This window comes from Oratosquilla oratoria, chromosome 1 (assembly GCF_046742065.1).
Source record: "Oratosquilla oratoria isolate Oo_2021 chromosome 1, ASM4674206v1, whole genome shotgun sequence".
NCBI lineage: Eukaryota > Metazoa > Arthropoda > Malacostraca > Stomatopoda > Squillidae > Oratosquilla > Oratosquilla oratoria.
The window spans coordinates 76,953,916-76,979,128 of NC_134777.1; the positions used below are offsets into that span (position 1 = coordinate 76,953,916).

At 36.3% G+C, this 25,213-nt stretch overlaps 1 protein-coding gene across 1 annotated transcript in view; it reads left to right on the forward strand.

Moving 5' to 3' along the window:
- The window catches only part of LOC143040575 (ergosterol biosynthetic protein 28 homolog), a 624,496-nt gene that overhangs the window by 568,329 nt on the left and 30,954 nt on the right, over positions 1 to 25,213 (forward strand). The gene's annotated exons all lie outside the window — the stretch shown is intronic.

Sequence of the window (25,213 nt, forward strand, 5' to 3'; positions counted from 1 at the left end):
TGACGGAAGTAACGATGATGGCAATTAGATGGTGATTGTGATGGTCATTTCCAATATGGTGATGATGTCTTTGATAAAACCGGTGTTGGTGATTACTGGTGAAAATATGGTAATGATTTTTTTATACGTCGTGCTGGCTACTATTGTAGCTAGTTAAAATAGTTATGAGGGATAAAACTAGCCATCGTAGTAATAATAATAATTGTTTATAGCGATGGTAGTGTGGGTGAAGATAATTATTTTATTTTTTCATTAACGTTAGTATAGGTTACATAATATGTGGTTGTAATATTGGAGGCAGTTGTATTGGTGTGAGGTAAAGATGTAGTAATGGCAGTAATAGTAGTAGTAATAGATTTTTAGGTTATTCCTGTTGAAGCAGAAGGTGGAGAAGGAATAGATGGTAATGACAATAGCGTGTACATGTGTGTGCGTGTGTGTGCGCGCGCGCGTTTGTGTATGCGTGTGTGCGTGTGTGTATTTTACGTAGTTGGATTTACCTAGTTGTATTTTACGGGAAGGGGAGCTATACTCGTAGTGTCCCGTCTTCATATCTCGTTTTATCTAGATTGTTTTTAAATTTGTGTATCGTTTTTACACACACCACATTTTCATTTAACATGTTCCAAGCGTCTATTACCCTGTGGGGAAAGCTGTTCTTTTTTAGGTCTCTTCTATAATTGTCTCTCTTGATTTTCTTTCAGTGTCCTCTTGTATCTCTACTATCCCATTTTATTAGATCCTCTCTACCAATAGTTACTATGCCTTTCATAATTTTATAAATAGTTATCAAGTCTCCTCTCTTCTTTGCTCTGATGTCTGCGGCTCAAGTTTTGCTAGTCTCTCCTTATATGATAGTTCTGAGAGCGTTGGTGTTAATTTCGTAACTGCTCTTTGTATTCTTTCAAATTTTGTTATAAATTTTTTTGTACTTGGTGACCACGTCTTATCAAAGTGATTAGTATTTTCTTCACCATTTCTTCGTCTAGGTATGTAAATGCCACTTTGATTGTTCTTATCAAATCATAAGTTTCTCCAAAATTTTTGATTATATGTTTCTCAGGGGAAATATTATTCATAATAATGACTACCATGTCCTTCTCGTTTTCCACTTTTCTATTTCTTCCTCTCCCAATTTATATGATCCCACTGTTCTTTTTTTGGTTCTTCCAAATTCCATTATGTTACACTTCTTAATATTGATTTCCATCTCCCACTTCCTACTCCATTCGCAGCGACTCACAATCTTCTATAGTGTTCTCTTTTTTCAACAATTTTGCATCGTCCTCAAAGAAGCTCATATAACTTTCAATTCCTTTATCCATATCTTTGATATATATAGCATACATTAATGGGGCCAAAACTGTTCCTTGTTGAATTCCACTAATCACTTCATCCCAATCAGAATGTTTGTCTCGTATCACCACTCTCATTTTTCTTTCATGCAAGAAGTCTTCCATCCACTTCAGTAGTTTGCCCTGTATTTCTCCTGTAGTTTCTAATTTCTTTAGCAATTTTTTTATGTGGTACCTTATCAAAAGCTTTTTTCAGATCTAGAAATGCACAATCAGCCCATCCATCTCTTTCTTGTATTACATCTATTAGCCTTGAATACAAACACATCAAGTTTGTGACTCATGGTCGTCCTTGTCTAAATCCAAATTGCCTTGGATTTAGTACCTTGTTTTTCCAAATGCCTTACCCATCTAATTTTGATCATTCTTTCACAAATTTTAGCTACCGTACGTGTAAGAGAGCGGTCTATAGTTAGTAGGGTCTTCCTTGTTTCCCCCTTTATATATTGGTACTATACTTGCTCTTTTCCAATCTTCTGGAACTTTTCCTCCTTTCAGCGAAATGCTTATTAGACTATGTATTTTGTCTGTTAGTTCGTTCCTGCATTCTCTCAAAATCCAGTTTGCCATTTCGTCTGGTCCATGCGATTTTCTGACATCGAGGTTACTCAAGTGATTCATTATTTCTCGCCTTGTTACTTCTATTTCTTTCATAGGGGGGACTTTCTCCTCCCACTCGACATCTCCCAAGTTGTATGTTCTCCCTCGTAAACACTGATTTAATATGCTTGTTCATAATTTCTGCCATTTCAATTTTTTCTATGTATTCAACTCCTTGTCGTAGTTTTACTATTTCTTGTTTGTTTTTCAGTTTGTTGTTTACAAATCTATAGAATAGATTTGGTTGATCTTTACATTTTTCTATTACATCTTTTTCGTATTTTCTCTTTTCTTCTCTGTACACTTGTACATATTTATTTCTATAACTAGTATATATTATTCATTTTTCAGATATTTTGTCTCTCTTCCATTTTATCCAAGTTTTATCCCTTTTGTCTTTTAATTCCCTAGATCTTTTATTGTACCGACATTTTACATATCCTTTTTCTTGTTCTTGTCTTGGAATATACTTTTCCACTCCTTCTTTATAAATTTTGTCAAAATATTCTATTTCTCTTCTACTGTTGTTTCCTCCTTGTGTATCCTTTCCCAGTCTGCTTTTTGAAAGAATTCTCTTATTTTATAATTTTTTTCCATACATCAATCTTCCCTTTCTATATTGTTCGTTTTTTTCCATGTATTTTTCCTCATTTAGTTCCAGTTCAACTAATATGTGGTTACATTTACTTATTGGTGTCTTATATTCAATCAGGTTCTGATGTGATTATCAGGTCCAGTCTCGATGGTTCTTCCTCATTTCTACACCTAGTGTTTTCTGTTACATCCGTCGTGTTTTCTGTTTCCCTTCTGTTTTTCTCTGCTATGAACCATTTCCTCACTTTCATATCCACTACTCTCCAATAGAATTTCTCTTTGTCTGACTGAGTGTGTATTTACCGAGTTGTATTTGCCTAGTTGTATTTTACGGGAAGGGGAGCTATGCTTGTGGTGACCCGTCTTCATATCTCATTTTATCTAAACTATTTTTAAATTCATGTATTGTTTTTGCACACACCACTTTCTCATATAACTTGTTCCAACTGTCTATTACTCTGTGAGGAAAGCGGTTCTTTTTCACATCTCTTCTATAGCTGTCTTTCTTGATTTTCTTTCCGTGCCCTCTTGTATTTCTGTCTTCCCATTTTATCAGATTCTCTCTCAATAATTCCTATGCTTTTCATGATTCTGTAAATAGCTATCAAATCTCCTCTCTCTCTTCTTTGCTCTGGTGTCTGTAGTTCAAGTTTTGCTAGTCTCTCTTCATATGATAGTTTTGAGAGTGTTGGTGTCTTCCATCCATTTAAGCAGTTTGCCCTGTATTCCTCCTTCAGTTTCTAATTTCTTAAGCAACTTCTTATGTGGTACTTTGTCAAAAGCTTTTTTTAGGTCTAGAAATGCACAATCAGCCCATCCATCTCTTTCTTGTATTATATCTATTAGCCTTGAATAGAAACATATTAAATTGGTGACGCATGATCGTCCTTGTCTGAATCCAAATTGCCTTGGATTTAGCACGCTGTTTTTTTTTTTTCTAAATATTTTACCCATCTACTTTTGATAATTCTTTCACAAATTTTTGCTATTGTACTTGTTAGAGAGACTGGTCTATAGTTGGTAGGGTCCTCTTTATTTCCTCCTTTATATATAGGTACTATATTTGCTTTTTTCCAATCTTCTGGAACTTTTCCTTCTTTCAAGGAACTATTTATTATGCTATGTATTTTGTCTGCCAGTTCATTCCTGCATTCTTTCAAAATCCAGTTTGCTATTTCATCTGGTCCATGCGATTTTCTAACATCAAGATTACTCAAGTGTTTCATTATTTCATTCTTTGTTACTTCTATTTCTTTCATAGGGGGGACTTTCTCTTTCCATTCGATCTCTTCCGGTTGTATATTCTCCCTTGTAAACACTGATTTAAAATGCCTGTTCATAATTTCCGCCATTTCTATTTCCTCTGTGTATTCAACTCCTTGTCTTAATTTCTCCAAATCTTGTTTGTTTTTCAGTTTGTTGTTTACAAATCTGTAGAATAGTTTTGGTTGATCTTTACATTTTTCTATGACATCTTTTTCATATTTTCTCTTTTCCTCTCTGCACGCTTGTACATATTCATTTCTATAACAAGTATATATTTTCCATTTTTCAGGTCTTTTGTTTTTCTTCCATTTGGTCCAAGCTTTGTCTCTTTTGTCTTTTAACACTCTACAACTTTTGTTGTACCAGCACTTTACATATTCTTTTTCTTGTTTTTGTCTTGGGACATACTTTTCCACTCCTTTTTTTATAGATTTTTGTCAAAATATTCCATTTCTCTTCTACTGTTGTATCTTCTTTGTGTATTCTTTCCCAGTTTTCATTTTGAAAAAAAATTCTCTTATTTTATCAAAATTTGTTTTTTCATACATCAATCTTCCTTTTCTATATTGTTCATTTCTTTTCATGTATTTTTTCTCATTTAGTTCTAGTTCTATCAATATGTGGTCACTTTTACTTATTGGTGCCTGGTATTCTATCTTTTCCACTATTTCAGGTTCTGATGTGATTATTAGGTCTAGTCTCGATGGTTCTTCTTCATTTCTATACCTAGTGTTCTCTTGGATCCATTGTGTCATTGTGTGGTCAATAATCATCTCAAGTAGAACATTTCCCCATGAGTCTTCTCCACCCTTTACAGTCATCTCTTCCCAGCAGATTTCTTTGCAATTATAGTCGCCCATCATAACTATTCTTCCTCCATCTTCCATTATCTTGTTTAATGTTATTCTTGTGTCTTCTAACATACTTTTATGTTCACTCTCTTCCCACGAGGCTGTTTTTGGGGGCACGTAGTTTATTACAAACTTTCTGCTCTTCTTATCTCTGTCTTCTACTTCTATCATAATCATCTCTATTCTTTCCATATGTGACACTCTTCACGTTTATATCCTTCTTAGTCAGGAACATAACTCCACCCCCTTGTTTTATCTCTCTGTTTCTAATCCAATAATTATATGTATTGTGTCCTATGCTGTTGGGTGATAGTGGACTTTTTAATTTTGTCTCAATTCCCATTATGTCTAGTTCTTTTTTCTTCAGATACTCGTTCAGTTCATTCAGTCCTGTTATTAATCCATCTATATTTGTGTAGGACACTCTTAACTTTCTGTTATTTCCATTGTATTCTCTGTTTCTTTTTTGTTTCTCTCTGTTATGGTCCATTTCCTCAATTTCATATTCACTACTCTCCAGTAGAATTCTTCTTTTTCTGACTCCGTTCTGGTCTCGTTTTTTTCCTTAGCTTCTTGTCTTTTCATTTTTTCTTCCTCTCTTTCCTCTTTATTCATTTCTCTTTTTATCCATACCTTTTTATATTGTTCACTTGCTGCTAGCTTCCCTGTTTTTGCTAAGATGTTCTCTGCTGTTGTTTGTGATCTGAATTTAATCGTAATTGGTCTAGTCTTATCTGTACTATATTTTCCGAGCCTAAACATCTCTTCGATTTGCTTCATTATTTCAGGTTCATCTTCCTGAACTAATTCTAGAAAACTGCTTACTTTTTCTTTTTCCTCATTCATTCTTGAAGTTCTATCTAGGTTATGTTTCTCTTCCATTCCTAATATAATTATACATTTCTTTTTATCTGCTAAGTCTTTTACTATATTCTCCTTCTGTCTCATCACTTTGATAACTAAGTCTTCAGTTTGTTCTTTCATTTGCTGTTTAATTATATCAGTAAATGCAACTTTACTGTTTTCCTGTATTTTTCTCCACCCCTGTGCTTCCTTTGCTATGGCCTCTTTATTGTCTTTATTGTTCTTTTTTAATTCTTCATTCTCCTCTTTTACTTCTTTTAACTGTCTTTTTAATTCTTCTACTTCATTAGTTAAGATTTTGTTCGCCTTCTCTAGTTCTTCCAATCTTTCAACCCTTTGCGCAATTTTTGACATTCTACCAAACCTAATCTCCCAATGTTCGGTCATTTGTTTAAGTTTTTCCTCTAGTCTTGCCAGTCGGGGGAGGTTGGTATCCGCCCCCCCCCTCATTAAATCCATGGAAATTATTATCCTCACCTTCTATTGTGCTGCTCTTATCTATGTTTCTAATCTTTACATTTTTGTTAGTCCCTTCATCGTCACTAAATTGTTCTGGCCCGCGTTTGTTTACATGGAGTCTGCCTGCCTGGACCAAGTCCTCTCCTTCCTCATTTCCTTCCATTTCCCTCAGTAATCCCTCCCCTTCTCCTTTTTCCTCCCTTTCCCACTACACCACGAGCAATCCCCTTCCCTGTAAATACAATAGGTACTTCTTTTGCGTTGAGATCCACGAAAATTTCACTTTTTCTTCAGAACGTCAATCCTCGCCGTCTGTCCGACGTAAGTGTGTGTGTGTGTGTGTGTGTGTGTGTGTGTGTGTGTGTGTGTGTGTGTGTGTGTGTGTGTGTGATTCACCACCATGGTCTTGGATCATTTGTTGGACTCGTGGTCGACAGCTATTTCCCTCCCAGAACAGAGCTCAGAGCTCATATATGTGTGTGCGTGCGTGCGTGTACGAGACAACTGAAGAATAACCTACTTTGGATTCTGTAATGACCTGTATGGGGGTGGGAGTGCTCGAGTAACGAGGGGCTAAACCCACGGGGTCGCTCCTGTGGACCACGCTGTTCAGACGAATTTGACTGGGGGACAGGGGTATTGAGGGGGGGGGGTCGTTCTCTCCTCTGCTGCGCCCTTGGGCCCCTGTTGGTCCTCAAGCTTCAACATAGTCTCGCTGAGCTATTCTACACGAAGTCTTCAAGACTTAAGCCCGAAACGATTTTTTTTTCTTACGGCCTTACAGCTGGATTCCCAAAGTTTTTTTTTTTTTTTTTTTCCTAACTAAAAACTAAGGATGTTTTTGGGGCTTATGTGGACTTGGAAAAGGGTTATGACAGGGCATACTGGAAGACACTGAGGGAGGTATTGCAGATATATGGGATAGGAGGAAAGCTTTTAAGAGTAGTCGAGTTTTTACGAGAGTAGTAGAGCTTGTGTTAGGATTAGAAATGGAGAGTGAGTGGGTTGAGGTAAAGGTGGGACTTCGTCAGGGATGTGTTATGTCGCCCTGGCTGTTCAATTTATACATGGATGGGGTGGTGCGAGAGGTAAATGCAAGGGTAGTGGGTAGGGGATTGGAGATGGTTAAAGAAAATGGAGAAAAGTGAGAGATAAGCCAGTTGTTGTTTGCTGACGACACTGCGCTTGTAGCAGAATCAGGGGAGGGATTGAGGAACTTTTTGACAGAGTTTGGGAAGGTGTGCGAAAGAAGGAAGTTGAAAATGAATGTAGGTAAAAGTAATGTGATGAGATGTATGAGGGGAGAAAGTGGCATCAGACTGGAAGTGAGTATTAAGGGAGAGAGACTGGAGGAAGTGGATAGTTTTAGATACTTGGGTGCGAATGTGGCAGGAAAGGGAGGAGTGGAGGTGGAGGTAGAATGTAGATTGAGAGAAGCGAGTAAATGCCTTGGTGGATTAAAAAGCGTAATGAGAAATAGACATTTGGGAATGGATGCTAAGAGGAGATTGTATGAAGGAGTGATTGTGCCAACAGCACTGTACGGGGCAGAAACATGGAACATAAGAGAGGAAGAGAGGAGTTTGAATGTGTTTGAGATGAGGTGTCTGAGAAGTATGATAGGGGTTACTAGGCTGGATAGAGTGAGAAGTAAGGTGAGGTGGAGAATGGGAGTGGAAAGGGAGTTGGGAGATAGGGTTGATGAAAGAGTATTAGGATGGTTTGGACACATGGAGAGAATGAGTGAAGAAAGATTAGTAGAAAAGGTGTGGAAGGCAGAGGCAGAAGGAGTGAACATGAGCGGTCGACCTAGGATGAGATGGATGGATGGGGTAAAAGGAGCATTGGGAAAGAGGGGAATGTCTGTTTAGGAAGGACGGGAGAGGACAGAAGACAGGGGTGAATGGAGAATGGTTGTGTATAGATGATGCTGTGATGCATGAGGGGGAGTGGGTGGGGGATAGGGGGTGAGGGAGTATGTATGAAAAATAAATTGACGCAGCCCGAAGGGATTTCTCCCCGTCTTCTCCTTTTCTGCATGAGAGGACGGAGAGGGGGGTCGCCGATTTAATGAAGTGGCCTTTCTGTGGATGTGCTGTGTCTTGCGACACTCCTGACCCAGAGCAGTGGGCGAGATGCAGGGATGACCCATGATCCAGGAGGTGCTAAGATAAGAGAGAGGGAAGGGGATGGATGGGAGTTTGGGACTCATCACGAACTGGCTCCCAGATGCACACACGTTCATCCGATCCGTTTGCAGTCAGTGTTCTTTCACGTTCAGCCAAGGGAAATGCAAATGCATTCAATATGCCTTCCCCGTGACGTCACCACTGACATTTTTCTGACAATATTGCATAACCTTGCCGGGAAGTTGTCAGTGTTAAGAAGCTTGTTTGCCTTTAGGGCTCCAATTTTTCCCCCGTCTTTTTTTAATGCAAAGTGGATCTGTAGTCAGTCCTGTCTGGTTGGTGGGACACATATATAGGTTTTGGCTGACAATAGAAGATTATTATTATTTCTCTTTCTCCCTCTCCCTCTCTCTCTCTCTCTCTCTCTCTCTCTCTCTCTCTCTCTCTCTCTCTCTCTCTTTAATCTGAGGTATCCTTGGACGGAAATGATTAATTTGGAAGTGTAGTTTCACAGCAGAGAGCTACATTGGGCTTGAGAGTTTGTATGGCCCGATCGACACGCTAGCACGCACACACACACACAGACACACACACACACACACACACACACACACACACACTTCAGCGAATGGACGGCTTGGATGACGTTCTGAAGAAAACTGAAGTCTGTGGATCCCAACGCAAAGAGAAGTGCCTAGTGTTTTTGCAGGGTGGGGGGGAAATTGCTCGTGGAGTAGTGGGAAAGTAGGGAAAGAGGAAAAGGGGAGGGATTACTGAGGGAAATGGAAGGAAATGAGGAGGGAGTAGAATTGGACAAGCCAGACAAGCGGAAGGTAAACAAAAGACTGAGTGAGGATGACATGTCTAATAAAAATGTAAAGATTAGAAGTATAGAGAGGAGCAATACAGAAGAAAGTGACGAGAATATGTTCCAGGGATTTAAAGAGGGTGGGGGGGACACAACCCCCGACTGATAAGACTAGAGGAGAGAGTTGATAAGGTGATCGAGGACTTGGAGCGTAAGTTAGGTAACGTAGACTCCATTTTCCAGAGAATTGAAAGGTTGGAACAACTAGAGAAGGCTAACAGAAACTTAACTGAAGAAATAGAGGACCTAAAAAGACAGTTAGGAAATGTAAAGGAGGAGAATGAGAAATTGAAGAAGAATAGTAATGAAAACAGAGAGAAAATAGCTACAGAAGCTAAAAATTGGAGAATAACTCAAGAAGGGAATAAGGTTTCATTCACTGACATAGTCAAACAGCAATTGAAAGAACATAATGAAGACTCAGTTATTAAAGTGATGAGACAGAAGGAGAATATAGTAAGAGAATTAGCTGACAAAAAGAAATGTATAATTATATTAGGAATGGAAGAGAAACATAACCCAGATAGAACCGCAAGAATCAAGGAGGAAAATGAAAGAGTAAGCAGTTTATTAAAATTAGTCCAGGAAGATGAACCAGAAATTATAAAGGAAATTGAGGAAAAATTCAGACTCGGAAAATATAGTACAGATAAGACCAGACCAATTAAGATTAAATTCAGGTCACAAACAACGGCAGAGAAAATTCTATCCAAGACAGGGAAACTAGCAACAAATGATCAATATAAAAAGGTATGGATAAAAAGAGAAATGAATAAGGAGGAAAGAGAGGCAGAAAAGCAGAAAAGACTTGAAGCTAAGGCAAAAAACGAGGAAAGAACGGAGTCAGAGAAAGAGAGATTCTATTGGAGAGTAGTGAACATGAAAATAAAGCAGTTCGACATACTAAAGAAAAACATAAGGGAAACAGAGAATACAATGGAAGTGGCAGAAAACTAAGAGTGTCTTACACAAATATAGATGGATTGATAACAGGATTGAATGAACTGAATGATTATTTGAAAGAAAAAGAACCGGACATAATGGGAATTGTAGAAACAAAATTAAAAGGCCCACTACCACCCAACAGTGTAGGACATGATACATACAATTATTGGATTAGAAACAGAGAGAAAAAACAAGGGGGTGGAGTTATGTTCCTGATTAAGAAGGATATAAACGTGAAAGGTGTCATATATGGAAAGAATACAGTAGAGATAATTATGATAGAAGTGGAAGACAGAGATAAGAAGAGCAGAAAATTTGTGATCAATTATGTGCCTCCGAAAACAGCCTCATGGGAGGAGAGTGAACATAAAAGTATGTTAGAGGACACAAAGATAGCATTAACTAAAATAATGGAAGACGGAGGAAGAATAGTTATGATGGGCGACTTTAATTGCAAAGAAATCTGCTGGGAAGAAATGACAGTAAAGAGTGGTGATGACTCATGGGGAAATGCTCTACTTGAGATGATTACTGACCATTCAATGACACAATGGATACAAGAGAATACTAGGTATAGAAATGAAGAAGAACCATCGAGGCTAGACTTAATAATTACATCTGAACCTAGAATAGTGGACAAGATTGAATATAAAACACCAATAGGTAAAAGTGACCACATATTGATTGAACTGGAACTTAATGAAGAAAAATATATGAAAAGAAATGAACAATATAGAAAAGGAAGAATGATGTATGAAAAAACAAACTTTGATAAAATAAGAGAATTCTTCCAACAAGAAAACTGGGAAGAAATATACAAAGAAGAAACAACAGTGGAAGAGAAATGGAATATTTTGACAAAAATTTACAAAAAAGGAGTGGAAAAGTATGTCCCAAGACAAAAACAAGAAAAAGAATATGTAAAATGCTGGTACAACAAAAGTTGTAGGGAGTTAAAGGACAAAAGAGACAAAGCCTGGACCAGATGGAAAAAAGACAGAAGACCTGAAAAATGGAAAATATATACTGGTTATAGAAATGAATATGTACAAAAGTGCAGAGAGGAAAAAAGAAAATATGAAAAAGATGTTATAGAAAAGTGTAAAGATCAACCAAAACTATTCTACAGATTTGTAAACAATAAACTGAAAAACAAACAAGACTTAGAGAAATTAAGACAAGGAGGAGTTGAATACACTGAGGAAATGGAAATGGCAGAAATTATGAACAAACATTTTAAATCAGTGTTTACAAGGGAAAATATACAACCTGAAGAGATTGAGTGGAAGGAAAAAGTCCCCCCTATGGAAGAAATAGAAGTAACAAAGAATGAAATATTGACACACTTGGGTAATTTTGATGTCAGAAAATCGCATGGGCCAGATGAAATAGCAAACTGGATTCTGAAAGAATGCAGGAATGAACTGGCAGACAAAATACATAGCATAATAAGCAGTTCCTTAAAAGAAGGAAAAGTTCCAGAAGATTGGAAAAAAGCAAATATAGTACCTATATATAAAGGAGGAAATAAAGAAGAACCTACCAACTATAGACCAGTCTCTCTAACAAGTACAATAGCAAAAATATGTGAAAGAATTATCAAAAGTAGATGGGTAAAATACTTGGAAAAAAACAATGTACTAAATCCAAGGCAATTTGGATTCAGACAAGGACGATCATGCGTCACCAATTTAATATGTTTCTATTCAAGGCTAATAGATATAATACAAGAAAGAGATGGATGGGCTGATTGTGCATTTCTAGACCTAAAAAAAGCTTTTGACAAAGTACCACATAAGAAGTTGCTTAAGAAATTAGAATATGAAGGAGGAATACAAGGTAAATTGCTAAATTGGATGGAAGACTTTTTGCAAGAAAGAAAAATGAGAGTAGTGATAAGAGATCAGCACTCAAAATGGAATGAAGTAATAAGCGGTGTCCCGCAGGGAACAGTTCTGGCCCTAATAATGTTTGCTATATATATTAATGATATGGATGAAGGAATTGAAAGCTATATGAGCTTCTTTGCAGATGATGCAAAATTACTGAAAAGAGTGAAAACTGAAGAAGATTGTGAATCACTACAGAGAGATCTAAATAAAGTACAAGAATGGAGTAGGAAGTGGGAGATGGAGTTCAATACAAAAAAGTGTAGTATAATGGAATTTGGAAAAAGCAAAAACAGAATAACAGGATCATATAATTTGGGAGAAGAAGGAATAAAAAAAGTAGAAAATGAGAAGGACCTGGGAGTCATTGTTATGAATAATATGTCACCTGAGAAACATATAAATAAGATTTTTGGAGAAACTTATAATTTAATAAGAACAATCAAAGTGGCATTTACATACCTGGATGAAGAAATGGTGAGGAAAATCCTAATCACCCTGATAAGACCAAGATTGGAATATGCGGCAACGATATGGTCACCAAGTACAAAAAAATGTATAAAAAAACTTGAAAGAATACAAAGAGCAATTACAAAACTGGCACCAACACTCTCAAAACTATCATATGAAGAGACTACAAAAACTTAAACTACAGACACTAGAGCAAAGAAGAGAGAGAGGAGATTTGATAGCTATTTACAGAATCATGAAAGGCATAGAAATTACTGATAGAGAGAATCTGATAAAATGGGATGACAGAAATACAAGAGGACACGGAAAGAAAATAAAAAAAGACAGCTATAGAAGAGATTTTAAAAAGAACAGCTTTCCTCACAGAGCAATAGACAGTTGGAACAAGTTAGATGAGAAAGTGGTGTGTGCAAAAACAATACATGAATTTAAAAATAGTTTAGATAAAATGAGATATGAAGACGGGACCCCACGAGCATAGCTCCCCTTCCCGTAAAATACAACTAGGTAAATACAACTAGGTAAATACACACACACACACTTTCAACGAACGGACGGCTTGAAGAACGTTCTGAAGAAAAGTGCAGATTGTGGATCCCAACGCAAAGAGAAGTGCCTTTTTGTATTTGCAGGGTGGGGGGAAATTGCTCGTGGGGTAGTGGGAAAGTAAGGAAAGAGGAGAGGGGGAGGGATTGCTGGGGAAATGGAAGGTAATGAGGAGGTGGAGGAATTGGCCCTGACGTGCCGCCGAAAGGTGGACAAGCGACCGCAAGACGAGCTGGATGATGACGACATGTCTAATAGGAATGTGAAGATTAGAGGTATAGATAGGAGCAATACAGTAGAAAGTGATGAGAATATTTTCAAGGGATTTAAAGAGGGTGGGGGGGACACAACCCCCCCCCCCCCCGACTGACAAGACTAGAAGAGAAGGTCGATAAGATGAACGAGGACTTGGAGCGTAGGTTCGGTAATGTTGACAGTATAATTCGAAGAATTGAAAAATTGGAAGAACTAGAGAGGGCGAACAAAAACTTAACTAAGGAAATTGAAGAATTAAAACAACAGTTAAAAGAAGTAAAAGATGAGAATAAAGTCTTAAAGGAGAATAATATGGAGAACAAGGAGGGTTGGAAAAAAATTCAAGAAAATAGCAAGGTTGCATTCACTGACATAATCAGACAGCAAATGAATGAACAAACTGAAAACTCAGTTATTAAAGTGATGAGACAGAAGGAGAATATAGTAAGAGACTTAGCAGACAAAAAGAAATGTATAATTATATTAGGAATGGAAGAGAAACATAACCCAGATAGAACCACAAGAATCAAAGAGGAAAATGAAAAAGTAAGCCAATTACTAGAATCAGTTCAGGAAGATGAACCAGGAATTATGAAACAAATCGAAGAGAAATTTAGACTCGGAAAGTATAGCACAGACAAGACCAGACCAATTAAGATTAAATTCAAGTCACAAACAACGGCAGAGAATATCTTATCCAAAACAGGGAAACTAGCAACAAGTGAACAATACAAAAAGATATGGATAAAAAGGGAAATGAATAAAGAGGAAAGAGAGGAAGAAAAGCAGAAAAGACTGGAAGCTAAGGCAAAAAACGAGAACAGAACGGAGTCAGAGAAAGAGAGATTCTATTGGAGAGTAGTGAACATGAAACTAAGGAAGTTCGACATACAAAAGAAAAACATAAGGGAAACAGAGAACACAATGGAAGTGGCAGAAAACTAAGAGTGTCTTACACAAATATAGATGGATTAATAACAGGATTGAATGAGCTGAATGATTATTTGAAAGAAAAAGAACCAGACATAATGGGAATTGTAGAAACAAAATTGAAAGGCCCACTACCACCCAACAGTGTAGGACATGATGCATACAATTATTGGATTAGAAACAGAGAGAAAAAACAAGGGGGTGGAGTTATGTTCCTGACTAAGAAGGATATAAACGTGAAAGGTGTCATATATGGAAAGAATACAGTAGAGATGATTATGATAGAAGTGGAAGACAGAGATAAGAAGAGCAGAAAATTTGTGATAAATTATGTGCCTCCAAAAACAGCCTCATGGGAGGAGAGTGAACATAAAAGTATGTTAGAGGACACAAAGATAACATTAAATAAAATAATGGAAGATGGAGGAAGAATAGTTATGATGGGCGACTTTAATTGCAAAGAAATCTGCTGGGAAGAAATGACAGTGAAGGGTGGAGACGACTCATGGGGAAACGCTCTACTTGAGATGATTATTGACCACACAATGACACAATGGATACAGGAGAACACTAGGTATAGAAATGAAGAAGAACCATCGAGACTAGACTTATTAATTACATCTGAACCTAGAATAGTGGACAAGATTGAATATAAAACACCAATAGGTAAAAGTGACCACATATTGATTGAACTGGAACTTAATGAAGAAAAATATATCAAAAGAAATGAACAATATAGAAAAGGAAGAATGATGTATGAAAAAACAAACTTTGATAAAATAAGAGAATTCTTTCAACAAGAAAACTGGGAAGAAATATACAAAGAAACATCAGTGGAAAAGAAATGGAATATCTTGACAAAAACTTGGACTACAGACACTAGAGCAAAGAAGAGAGAGAGGAGATTTGATAGCTATTTACAGAATCATGAAAGGCATAGAAATTACTGATAGAGAGAATCTGATAAAATGGGATGACAGAAATACAAGAGGACACGGAAAGAAAATAAAAAAAGACAGCTATAGAAGAGATTTGAAAAAGAACAGCTTTCCACACAGAGTAATAGACAGTTGGAACAAGTTAGATGAGAAAGTGGTGTGTGCAAAAACAATACATGAATTTAAAAATTGTTTAGATAAAATGAGAAATGAAGACGGGACCCCACGAGCATAGCTCCCCTTCCCGTAATATACAACTAGGTAAATACAACTAGGTAAATACACACACACACTTCAGCGAATGGACGGCTTGGATGACGTTCTGAAGAAAACTGAAGTCTGTGGATCCCAACGCAAAGAGAAGTGCCTAGTGTTTTTACAGGGTGGGGGGGAAATTGCTCGTGGAGTAGTGGGAAAGTAGGGAAAGAGGAAAAGGGGAGGGATTACTGAGGGAAATGGAAGGAAATGAGGAGGGAGTAGACTTGGCCCAGCCAGACAAGCGAAAGGTAAACAAAAGACTGAGTGAGGATGAAATGTCTAATAAAAATGTAAAGATTAGAAGTATAGAGAGGAGCAATACAGTAGAAAGTGACGAGAATATGTTCCAGGGATTTAAAGAGGGTGGGGGGGACACAACCCCCCCCCCCCGACTGATAAGACTAGAGGAGAGAGTTGATAAGGTGATCGAGGACTTGGAACGTAAGTTAGGTAATGTTGACTCCATTTTCCAGAGAATTGAAAGGTTGGAACAACTAGAGAAGGCAAACAGAAACTTAACTGAAGAAATAGAGGACCTAAAAAGACAGTTAGGAAATGTAAAGGAGGAGAATGAGAAATTGAAGAAGAATAGTAATGAAAACAGAGAGAAAATAGCTAAAGAAGCTAAAAATTGGAGAACAACCCAAGAAGGGAATAAGGTTTCATTCACTGACATAGTCAAACAGCAATTGAAAGAACATCATGAAGACTCAGTTATTAAAGTGATGAGACAGAAGGAGAATATAGTAAGAGAATTAGCTGACAAAAAGAAATGTATAATTATATTAGGAATGGAAGAGAAACATAACCCAGATAGAACCACAAGAATCAAGGAGGAAAATGAAAGAGTAAGCAGTTTATTAAAATTAGTCCAGGAAGATGAACCAGAAATTATAAAGGAAATTGAGGAAAAATTCAGACTCGGAAAATATAGTACAGATAAGACCAGACCAATTAAGATTAAATTCAGGTCACAAACAACGGCAGAGAAAATTCTATCCAAAACAGGGAAACTAGCAACAAATGATCAATATAAAAAGGTATGGATAAAAAGAGAAATGAATAAGGAGGAAAGAGAGGCAGAAAAGCAGAAAAGACTTGAAGCTAAGGCAAAAAACGAGGAAAGAACGGAGTCAGAGAAAGAGAGATTCTATTGGAGAGTAGTGAACATGAAAATAAAGCAGTTCGACATACAAAAGAAAAACATAAGGGAAACAGAGAACACAATGGAAGTGGCAGAAAACTAAGAGCGTCTTACACAAATATAGATGGATTGATAACAGGATTGAATGAACTGAATGATTATTTGAAAGAAAAAGAACCGGACATAATGGGAATTGTAGAAACAAAATTAAAAGGCCCACTACCACCCAACAGTGTAGGACATGATGCATACAATTATTGGATTAGAAACAGAGAGAAAAAGCAAGGGGGTGGAGTTATGTTCCTGACTAAGAAGGATATAAACGTGAAAGGTGTCATATATGGAAAGAATACAGTAGAGATGATTATGATAGAAGTGGAAGACAGAGATAAGAAGAGCAGAAAATTTGTGATCAATTATGTGCCTCCAAAAACAGCCTCATGGGAGGAGAGTGAACATAAAAGTATGTTAGAGGACACAAAGATAGCATTAACTAAAATAATGGAAGACGGAGGAAGAATAGTTATGATGGGCGACTTTAATTGCAAAGAAATCTGCTGGGAAGAAATGACAGTAAAGAGTGGTGATGACTCATGGGGAAATGCTCTACTTGAGATGATTACTGACCATTCAATGACACAATGGATACAAGAGAACACTAGGTATAGAAATGAAGAAGAACCATCGAGGCTAGACTTAATAATTACATCTGAACCTAGAATAGTGGACAAGATTGAATATAAAACACCAATAGGTAAAAGTGACCACATATTGATTGAACTGGAACTTAATGAAGAAAAATATATGAAAAGAAATTAACAATATAGAAAAGGAAGAATGATGTATGAAAAAACAAACTTTGATAAAATAAGAGAATTCTTCCAACAAGAAAACTGGGAAGAAATATACAAAGAAGAAACATCAGTGGAAGAGAAATGGAATATTTTGACAAAAATTTACAAAAAAGGAGTGGAAAAGTATGTCCCAAGACAAAAACAAGAAAAAGAATATGTAAAATGCTGGTACAACAAAAGTTGTAGGGAGTTAAAAGACAAAAGAGACAAAGCCTGGACCAGATGGAAAAAAGACAGAAGACCTGAAAAATGGAAAATATATACTGGTTATAGAAATGAATATGTACAAAAGTGCAGAGAGGAAAAAAGAAAATATGAAAAAGATGTTATAGAAAAGTGTAAAGATCAACCAAAACTATTCTACAGATTTGTAAACAATAAACTGAAAAACAAACAAGACTTGGAGAAATTAAGACAAGGAGGAGTTGAATACACTGAGGAAATGGAAATGGCAGAAATTATGAACAAACATTTTAAATCAGTGTTTACAAGGGAAAATATACAACCTGAAGAGATTGAGTGGAAAGAAAAAGTCCCCCCTATGGAAGAAATAGAAGTAACAAAGAATGAAATATTGACACACTTGGGTAATTTTGATGTCAGAAAATCACATGGGCCAGATGAAATAGCAAACTGGATTCTGAAAGAATGCAGGAATGAACTGGCAGACAAAATACATAGCATAATAAGCAGTTCCTTAAAAGAAGGAAAAGTTCCAGAAGATTGGAAAAAAGCAAATATAGTACCTATATATAAAGGAGGAAATAAAGAAGAACCTACCAACTATAGACCAGTCTCTCTAACAAGTACAATAGCAAAAATTTGTGAAAGAATTATCAAAAGTAGATGGGTAAAATACTTGGAAAAAAACAACGTACTAAATCCAAGGCAATTTGGATTCAGACAAGGACGATCATGCGTCACCAATTTAATATGTTTCTATTCAAGGCTAATAGATATAATACAAGAAAGAGATGGATGGGCTGATTGTGCATTTCTAGACCTAAAAAAAGCTTTTGACAAAGTACCACATAAGAAGTTGCTTAAGAAATTAGAATATGAAGGAGGAATACAAGGTAAATTGCTAAATTGGATGGAAGACTTTTTGCAAGAAAGAAAAATGAGAGTAGTGATAAGAGACCAGCACTCAAAATGGAATGAAGTAATAAGCGGTGTCCCGCAGGGAACAGTTCTGGCCCCAATAATGTTTGCTATATATATTAATGATATGGATGAAGGAATGGAAAGCTATAGGAGCTTCTTTGCAGATGATGCATAACTACTGAAAAGAGAGTGAAAACTGAAGAAGATTGTGAATCACTACAGAGAGATCTAAATAAAGTACAAGAATGGAGTAGGAAGTGGGAGATGGAGTTCAATACAAAAAAGTGTAGTATAATGGAATTTGGAAAAAAGCAAAAACAGAATAACAGGATCATATAATTTGGGAGAAGAAGGAATAAAAAAAGTAGAAAATGAGAAAGACCTGGGGGTCATTATTATGAATGATATGTCCCCTGAGAAACATATAAATAAGATTTTTGGAGAAACTTATAATTTAATAGGAACAATCAAAGTGGCATTTACATACCTGGATGAAGAAATGGTGAGGAAAATCCTAATCACCCTGATAAGACCAAGATTGGAATATGCAGCAACGATATGGTCACCAAGTACAAAAAAATGTATAAAAAAACTTGAAAGAATACAAAGAGCAATTACAAAATTGGCACCAACACTCTCAAAACTATCATATGAAGAGAGACTACAAAAACTTAAACTACAGACACTAGAGCAAAGAAGAGAGAGAGGAGATTTGATAGCTATTTACAGAATCATGAAAGGCATAGAAATTACTGATAGAGAGAATCTGATAAAATGGGATGACAGAAATACAAGAGGACACGGAAAGAAAATAAAAAAAGACAGCTATAGAAGAGATTTGAAAAAGAACAGCTTTCCACACAGAGTAATAGACAGTTGGAACAAGTTAGATGAGAAAGTGGTGTGTGCAAAAACAATACATGAATTTAAAAATTGTTTAGATAAAATGAGAAATGAAGACGGGACCCCACGAGCATAGCTCCCCTTCCCGTAATATACAACTAGGTAAATACAACTAGGTAAATACACACACACACTTCAGCGAATGGACGGCTTGGATGACGTTCTGAAGAAAACTGAAGTCTGTGGATCCCAACGCAAAGAGAAGTGCCTAGTGTTTTTACAGGGTGGGGGGGAAATTGCTCGTGGAGTAGTGGGAAAGTAGGGAAAGAGGAAAAGGGGAGGGATTACTGAGGGAAATGAGGAGGGAGTAGACTTGGCCCAGCCAGACAAGCGAAAGGTAAACCAAAGACTGAGTGAGGATGAAATGTCTAATAAAAATGTAAAGATTAGAAGTATAGAGAGGAGCAATACAGTAGAAAGTGACGAGAATATGTTCCAGGGATTTAAAGAGGGTGGGGGGGACACAAACCCCCCCGACTGATAAGACTAGAGGAGAGAGTTGATAAGGTGATCGAGGACTTGGAACGTAAGTTAGGTAATGTTGACTCCATTTTCCAGAGAATTGAAAGGTTGGAACAACTAGAGAAGGCAAACAGAAACTTAACTGAAGAAATAGAGGACCTAAAAAGACAGTTAGGAAATGTAAAGGAGGAGAATGAGAAATTGAAGAAGAATAGTAATGAAAACAGAGAGAAAATAGCTAAAGAAGCTAAAAATTGGAGAACAACCCAAGAAGGGAATAAGGTTTCATTCACTGACATAGTCAAACAGCAATTGAAAGAACATCATGAAGACTCAGTTATTAAAGTGATGAGACAGAAGGAGAATATAGTAAGAGAATTAGCTGACAAAAAGAAATGTATAATTATATTAGGAATGGAAGAGAAACATAACCCAGATAGAACCGCAAGAATCAAGGAGGAAAATGAAAGAGTAAGCAGTTTATTAAAATTAGTCCAGGAAGATGAACCAGAAATTATAAAGGAAATTGAGGAAAAATTCAGACTCGGAAAATATAGTACAGATAAGACCAGACCAATTAAGATTAAATTCAGGTCACAAACAACGGCAGAGAAAATTCTATCCAAAACAGGGAAACTAGCAACAAATGATCAATATAAAAAGGTATGGATAAAAAGAGAAATGAATAAGGAGGAAAGAGAGGCAGAAAAGCAGAAAAGACTTGAAGCTAAGGCAAAAAACGAGGAAAGAACGGAGTCAGAGAAAGAGAGATTCTATTGGAGAGTAGTGAACATGAAAATAAAGCAGTTCGACATACAAAAGAAAAACATAAGGGAAACAGAGAACACAATGGAAGTGGCAGAAAACTAAGAGCGTCTTACACAAATATAGATGGATTGATAACAGGATTGAATGAACTGAATGATTATTTGAAAGAAAAAGAACCGGACATAATGGGAATTGTAGAAACAAAATTAAAAGGCCCACTACCACCCAACAGTGTAGGACATGATGCATACAATTATTGGATTAGAAACAGAGAGATAAAACAAGGGGGTGGAGTTATGTTCCTGACTAAGAAGGATATAAACGTGAAAGGTGTCATATATGGAAAGAATACAGTAGAGATGATTATGATAGAAGTGGAAGACAGAGATAAGAAGAGCAGAAAATTTGTGATCAATTATGTGCCTCCGAAAACAGCCTCATGGGAGGAGAGTGAACATAAAAGTATGTTAGAGGACACAAAGATAGCATTAACTAAAATAATGGAAGACGGAGGAAGAATAGTTATGATGGGCGACTTTAATTGCAAAGAAATCTGCTGGGAAGAAATGACAGTAAAGAGTGGTGATGACTCATGGGGAAATGCTCTACTTGAGATGATTACTGACCATTCAATGACACAATGGATACAAGAGAACACTAGGTATAGAAATGAAGAAAAACCATCGAGACTAGACTTAATAATTACATCTGAACCTAGAATAGTGGACAAGATTGAATATAAAACACCAATAGGTAAAAGTGACCACATATTGATTGAACTGGAACTTAATGAAGAAAAATATATGAAAAGAAATTAACAATATAGAAAAGGAAGAATGATGTATGAAAAAACAAACTTTGATAAAATAAGAGAATTCTTCCAACAAGAAAACTGGGAAGAAATATACAAAGAAGAAACATCAGTGGAAGAGAAATGGAATATTTTGACAAAAATTTACAAAAAAGGAGTGGAAAAGTATGTCCCAAGACAAAAACAAGAAAAAGAATATGTAAAATGCTGGTACAACAAAAGTTGTAGGGAGTTAAAAGACAAAAGAGACAAAGCCTGGACCTGATGGAAAAAAGACAGAAGACCTGAAAAATGGAAAATATATACTGGTTATAGAAATGAATATGTACAAAAGTGCAGAGAGGAAAAAAGAAAATATGAAAAAGATGTTATAGAAAAGTGTAAAGATCAACCAAAACTATTCTACAGATTTGTAAACAATAAACTGAAAAACAAACAAGACTTGGAGAAATTAAGACAAGGAGTTGAATACACTGAGGAAATGGAAATGGCAGAAATTATGAACAAACATTTTAAATCAGTGTTTACAAGGGAAAATATACAACCTGAAGAGATTGAGTGGAAAGAAAAAGTCCCCCCTATGGAAGAAATAGAAGTAACAAAGAATGAAATATTGACACACTTGGGTAATTTTGATGTCAGAAAATCACATGGGCCAGATGAAATAGCAAACTGGATTCTGAAAGAATGCAGGAATGAACTGGCAGACAAAATACATAGCATAATAAGCAGTTCCTTAAAAGAAGGAAAAGTTCCAGAAGATTGGAAAAAAGCAAATATAGTACCTATATATAAAGGAGGAAATAAAGAAGAACCTACCAACTATAGACCAGTCTCTCTAACAAGTACAATAGCAAAAATTTGTGAAAGAATTATCAAAAGTAGATGGGTAAAATACTTGGAAAAAAACAATGTACTAAATCCAAGGCAATTTGGATTCAGACAAGGACGATCATGCATCACCAATTTAATATGTTTCTATTCAAGGCTAATAGATATAATACAAGAAAGAGATGGATGGGCTGATTGTGCATTTCTAGACCTAAAAAAAGCTTTTGACAAAGTACCACATAAGAAGTTGCTTAAGAAATTAGAATATGAAGGAGGAATACAAGGTAAATTGCTAAATTGGATGGAAGACTTTTTGCAAGAAAGAAAAATGAGAGTAGTGATAAGAGACCAGCACTCAAAATGGAATGAAGTAATAAGCGGTGTCCCGCAGGGAACAGTTCTGGCCCCAATAATGTTTGCTATATATATTAATGATATGGATGAAGGAATGGAAAGCTATATGAGCTTCTTTGCAGATGATGCAAAACTACTGAAAAGAGTGAAAACTGAAGAAGATTGTGAATCACTACAGAGAGATCTAAATAAAGTACAAGAATGGAGTAGGAAGTGGGAGATGGAGTTCAATACAAAAAAGTGTAGTATAATGGAATTTGGAAAAAGCAAAAACAGAATAACAGGATCATATAATTTGGGAGAAGAAGGAATAAAAAAAGTAGAAAATGAGAAGGACCTGGGAGTCATTGTTATGAATGATATGTCACCTGAGAAACATATAAATAAGATTTTTGGAGAAACTTATAATTTAATAAGAACAATCAAAGTGGCATTTACATACCTGGATGAAGAAATGGTGAGGAAAATCCTAATCACCCTGATAAGACCAAGATTGGAATATGCAGCAACGATATGGTCACCAAGTACAAAAAAATGTATAAAAAAACTTGAAAGAATACAAAGAGCAATTACAAAATTGGCACCAACACTCTCAAAACTATCATATGAAGAGAGACTACAAAAACTTAAACTACAGACACTAGAGCAAAGAAGAGAGAGAGGAGATTTGATAGCTATTTACAGAATCATGAAAGGCATAGAAATTACTGATAGAGAGAATCTGATAAAATGGGATGACAGAAATACAAGAGGACACGGAAAGAAAATAAAAAAAGACAGCTATAGAAGAGATTTGAAAAAGAACAGCTTTCCTCACAGAGTAATAGACAGTTGGAACAAGTTAGATGAGAAAGTGGTGTGTGCAAAAACAATACATGAATTTAAAAATAGTTTAGATAAAATGAGATATGAAGACGGGACCCCACGAGCATAGCTCCCCTTCCCGTAAAATACAACTAGGTAAATACACACACACACTTCAACGAACGGACGGCTTAGAAGACGTTCTGAAGAAAAAGTGAAATTTCGTGGATCCCAAAGCAAAGGAAGTACCTATTGTATTTACAGGGTGGGGGGAAATTGCTCGTGGTGTAGGGAAAGTAAGGAAAAAGGAGAAGGGGAGGGATTACTGAGGGAAATGGAAGGAAATGAGGAAGGTGAGGACTTGGCCCAGGCAGGCAGACGAAATCTAAACAAACGAGGTCCGGACCAATTTAGCGATGATGAAATGTCTAACAAAAATGTAAAGATTAGAAGTATAGATAAGAGCAATACAGTAGAAGATGATGAGAATATTTTCCAGGGATTTAAAGAGGGTGGGGGGGGGGAAACGATTAACAAGACTAGAAGAGAAAATCGATAAGATGATCAAGGACTGGGAATATATGTTCGGTCACGTTAACAACATTGTGCAGAGAGTTGAAAAATTGGAAGAACTAGAGAAGGCGAACAAAAACTTAACTAAGGAAATTGAAGAATTAAAAAAAACAGTTAAAAGAAGTAAAAGAAGAGAATAAAGTCTTAAAGGAGAATAATAAGGAGAACAAGGAGGGTTGGAAAAAATCCAAGAAAATAGCAAAGTTGCATTCACTGACATAATCAGACAGCAAATGAATGAACAAACTGAAGACTCAGTTATTAAAGTGATGAGACAGAAGGAGAATATAGTAAGAGACTTAGCAGACAGAAAGAAATGTATAATTATATTAGGAATGGAAGAGAAACATAACCCAGATAGAACCACAAGAATCAAAGAGGAAAATGAAAAAGTAAGAAATTTACTAGAATTAGTTCAGGAAGATGAACCAAAAATATGAAACAAATCAAAGAGAAATTCAGGCTTGGGAAATATAGTATAGACAAGACCAGACCAATTAAGATTAAATTCAGGTCACAAACTACGGCTGAGAATATCTTATCCAAAACAGGGAAACTATCAACAAGTGAACAATATAAAAAGGTATGGATAAAAAGGGAAATTAATAAAGAGGAAAGAGAGGAGGAAATAAGGAATAGACATGAAGCTAAGAAAAAAAACGAGGCCAGAACGGAGACAGAAAAACAAGAATTCTACTGGAGAGTAGTGAATATGAAACTGAAGAAATGGAACATAAAAGAGAGAAACACAAAAGAAACAGAGAATACAATGGAAATAACAGAAAGTTAAGAGTATCCTACACAAATATAGATGGATTAATAACAGGACTGAATGAACTGAACAAATATCTGAAAGAAAAAGATCCGGACATAATGGGAATTGTTGAGACAAAGTTAAAAGGCCCACTACCACCCAACAGCATAGGACACAATGCATATAATTATTGGATTAGAAACAGAAAGATAAAACAAGGGGGTGGAGTTATGTTCCTGACTAAGAAGGATATAAACGTGAAGAGAGTCACATATGGGAACAATAGAGTAGAGATGATAATGATAGAAGTAGAAGATAGAGATAAGAAGAGCAGAAAGTTTGTAATAAACTACATGCCCCCAAAAACAGCCTCATGGGAAGAGAATGAACATAAAAGCATGTTAGAAGACACAAGAGTGACACTAAACGAGATAATGGAAGATGGAGGAAGAATAGTTATGATGGGCGACTATAATTGCAAAGAAATATGCTGGGAAGAGATTACCGTAAATGGTGGAGAAGACTCATGGGGAAGTGTACTACTTGAGATGATTATTGACCACACAATGACACAATGGATCCAAGAGAACACTAGGTATAGAAATGTAGAAGAACCATCGAGACTAGACCTAA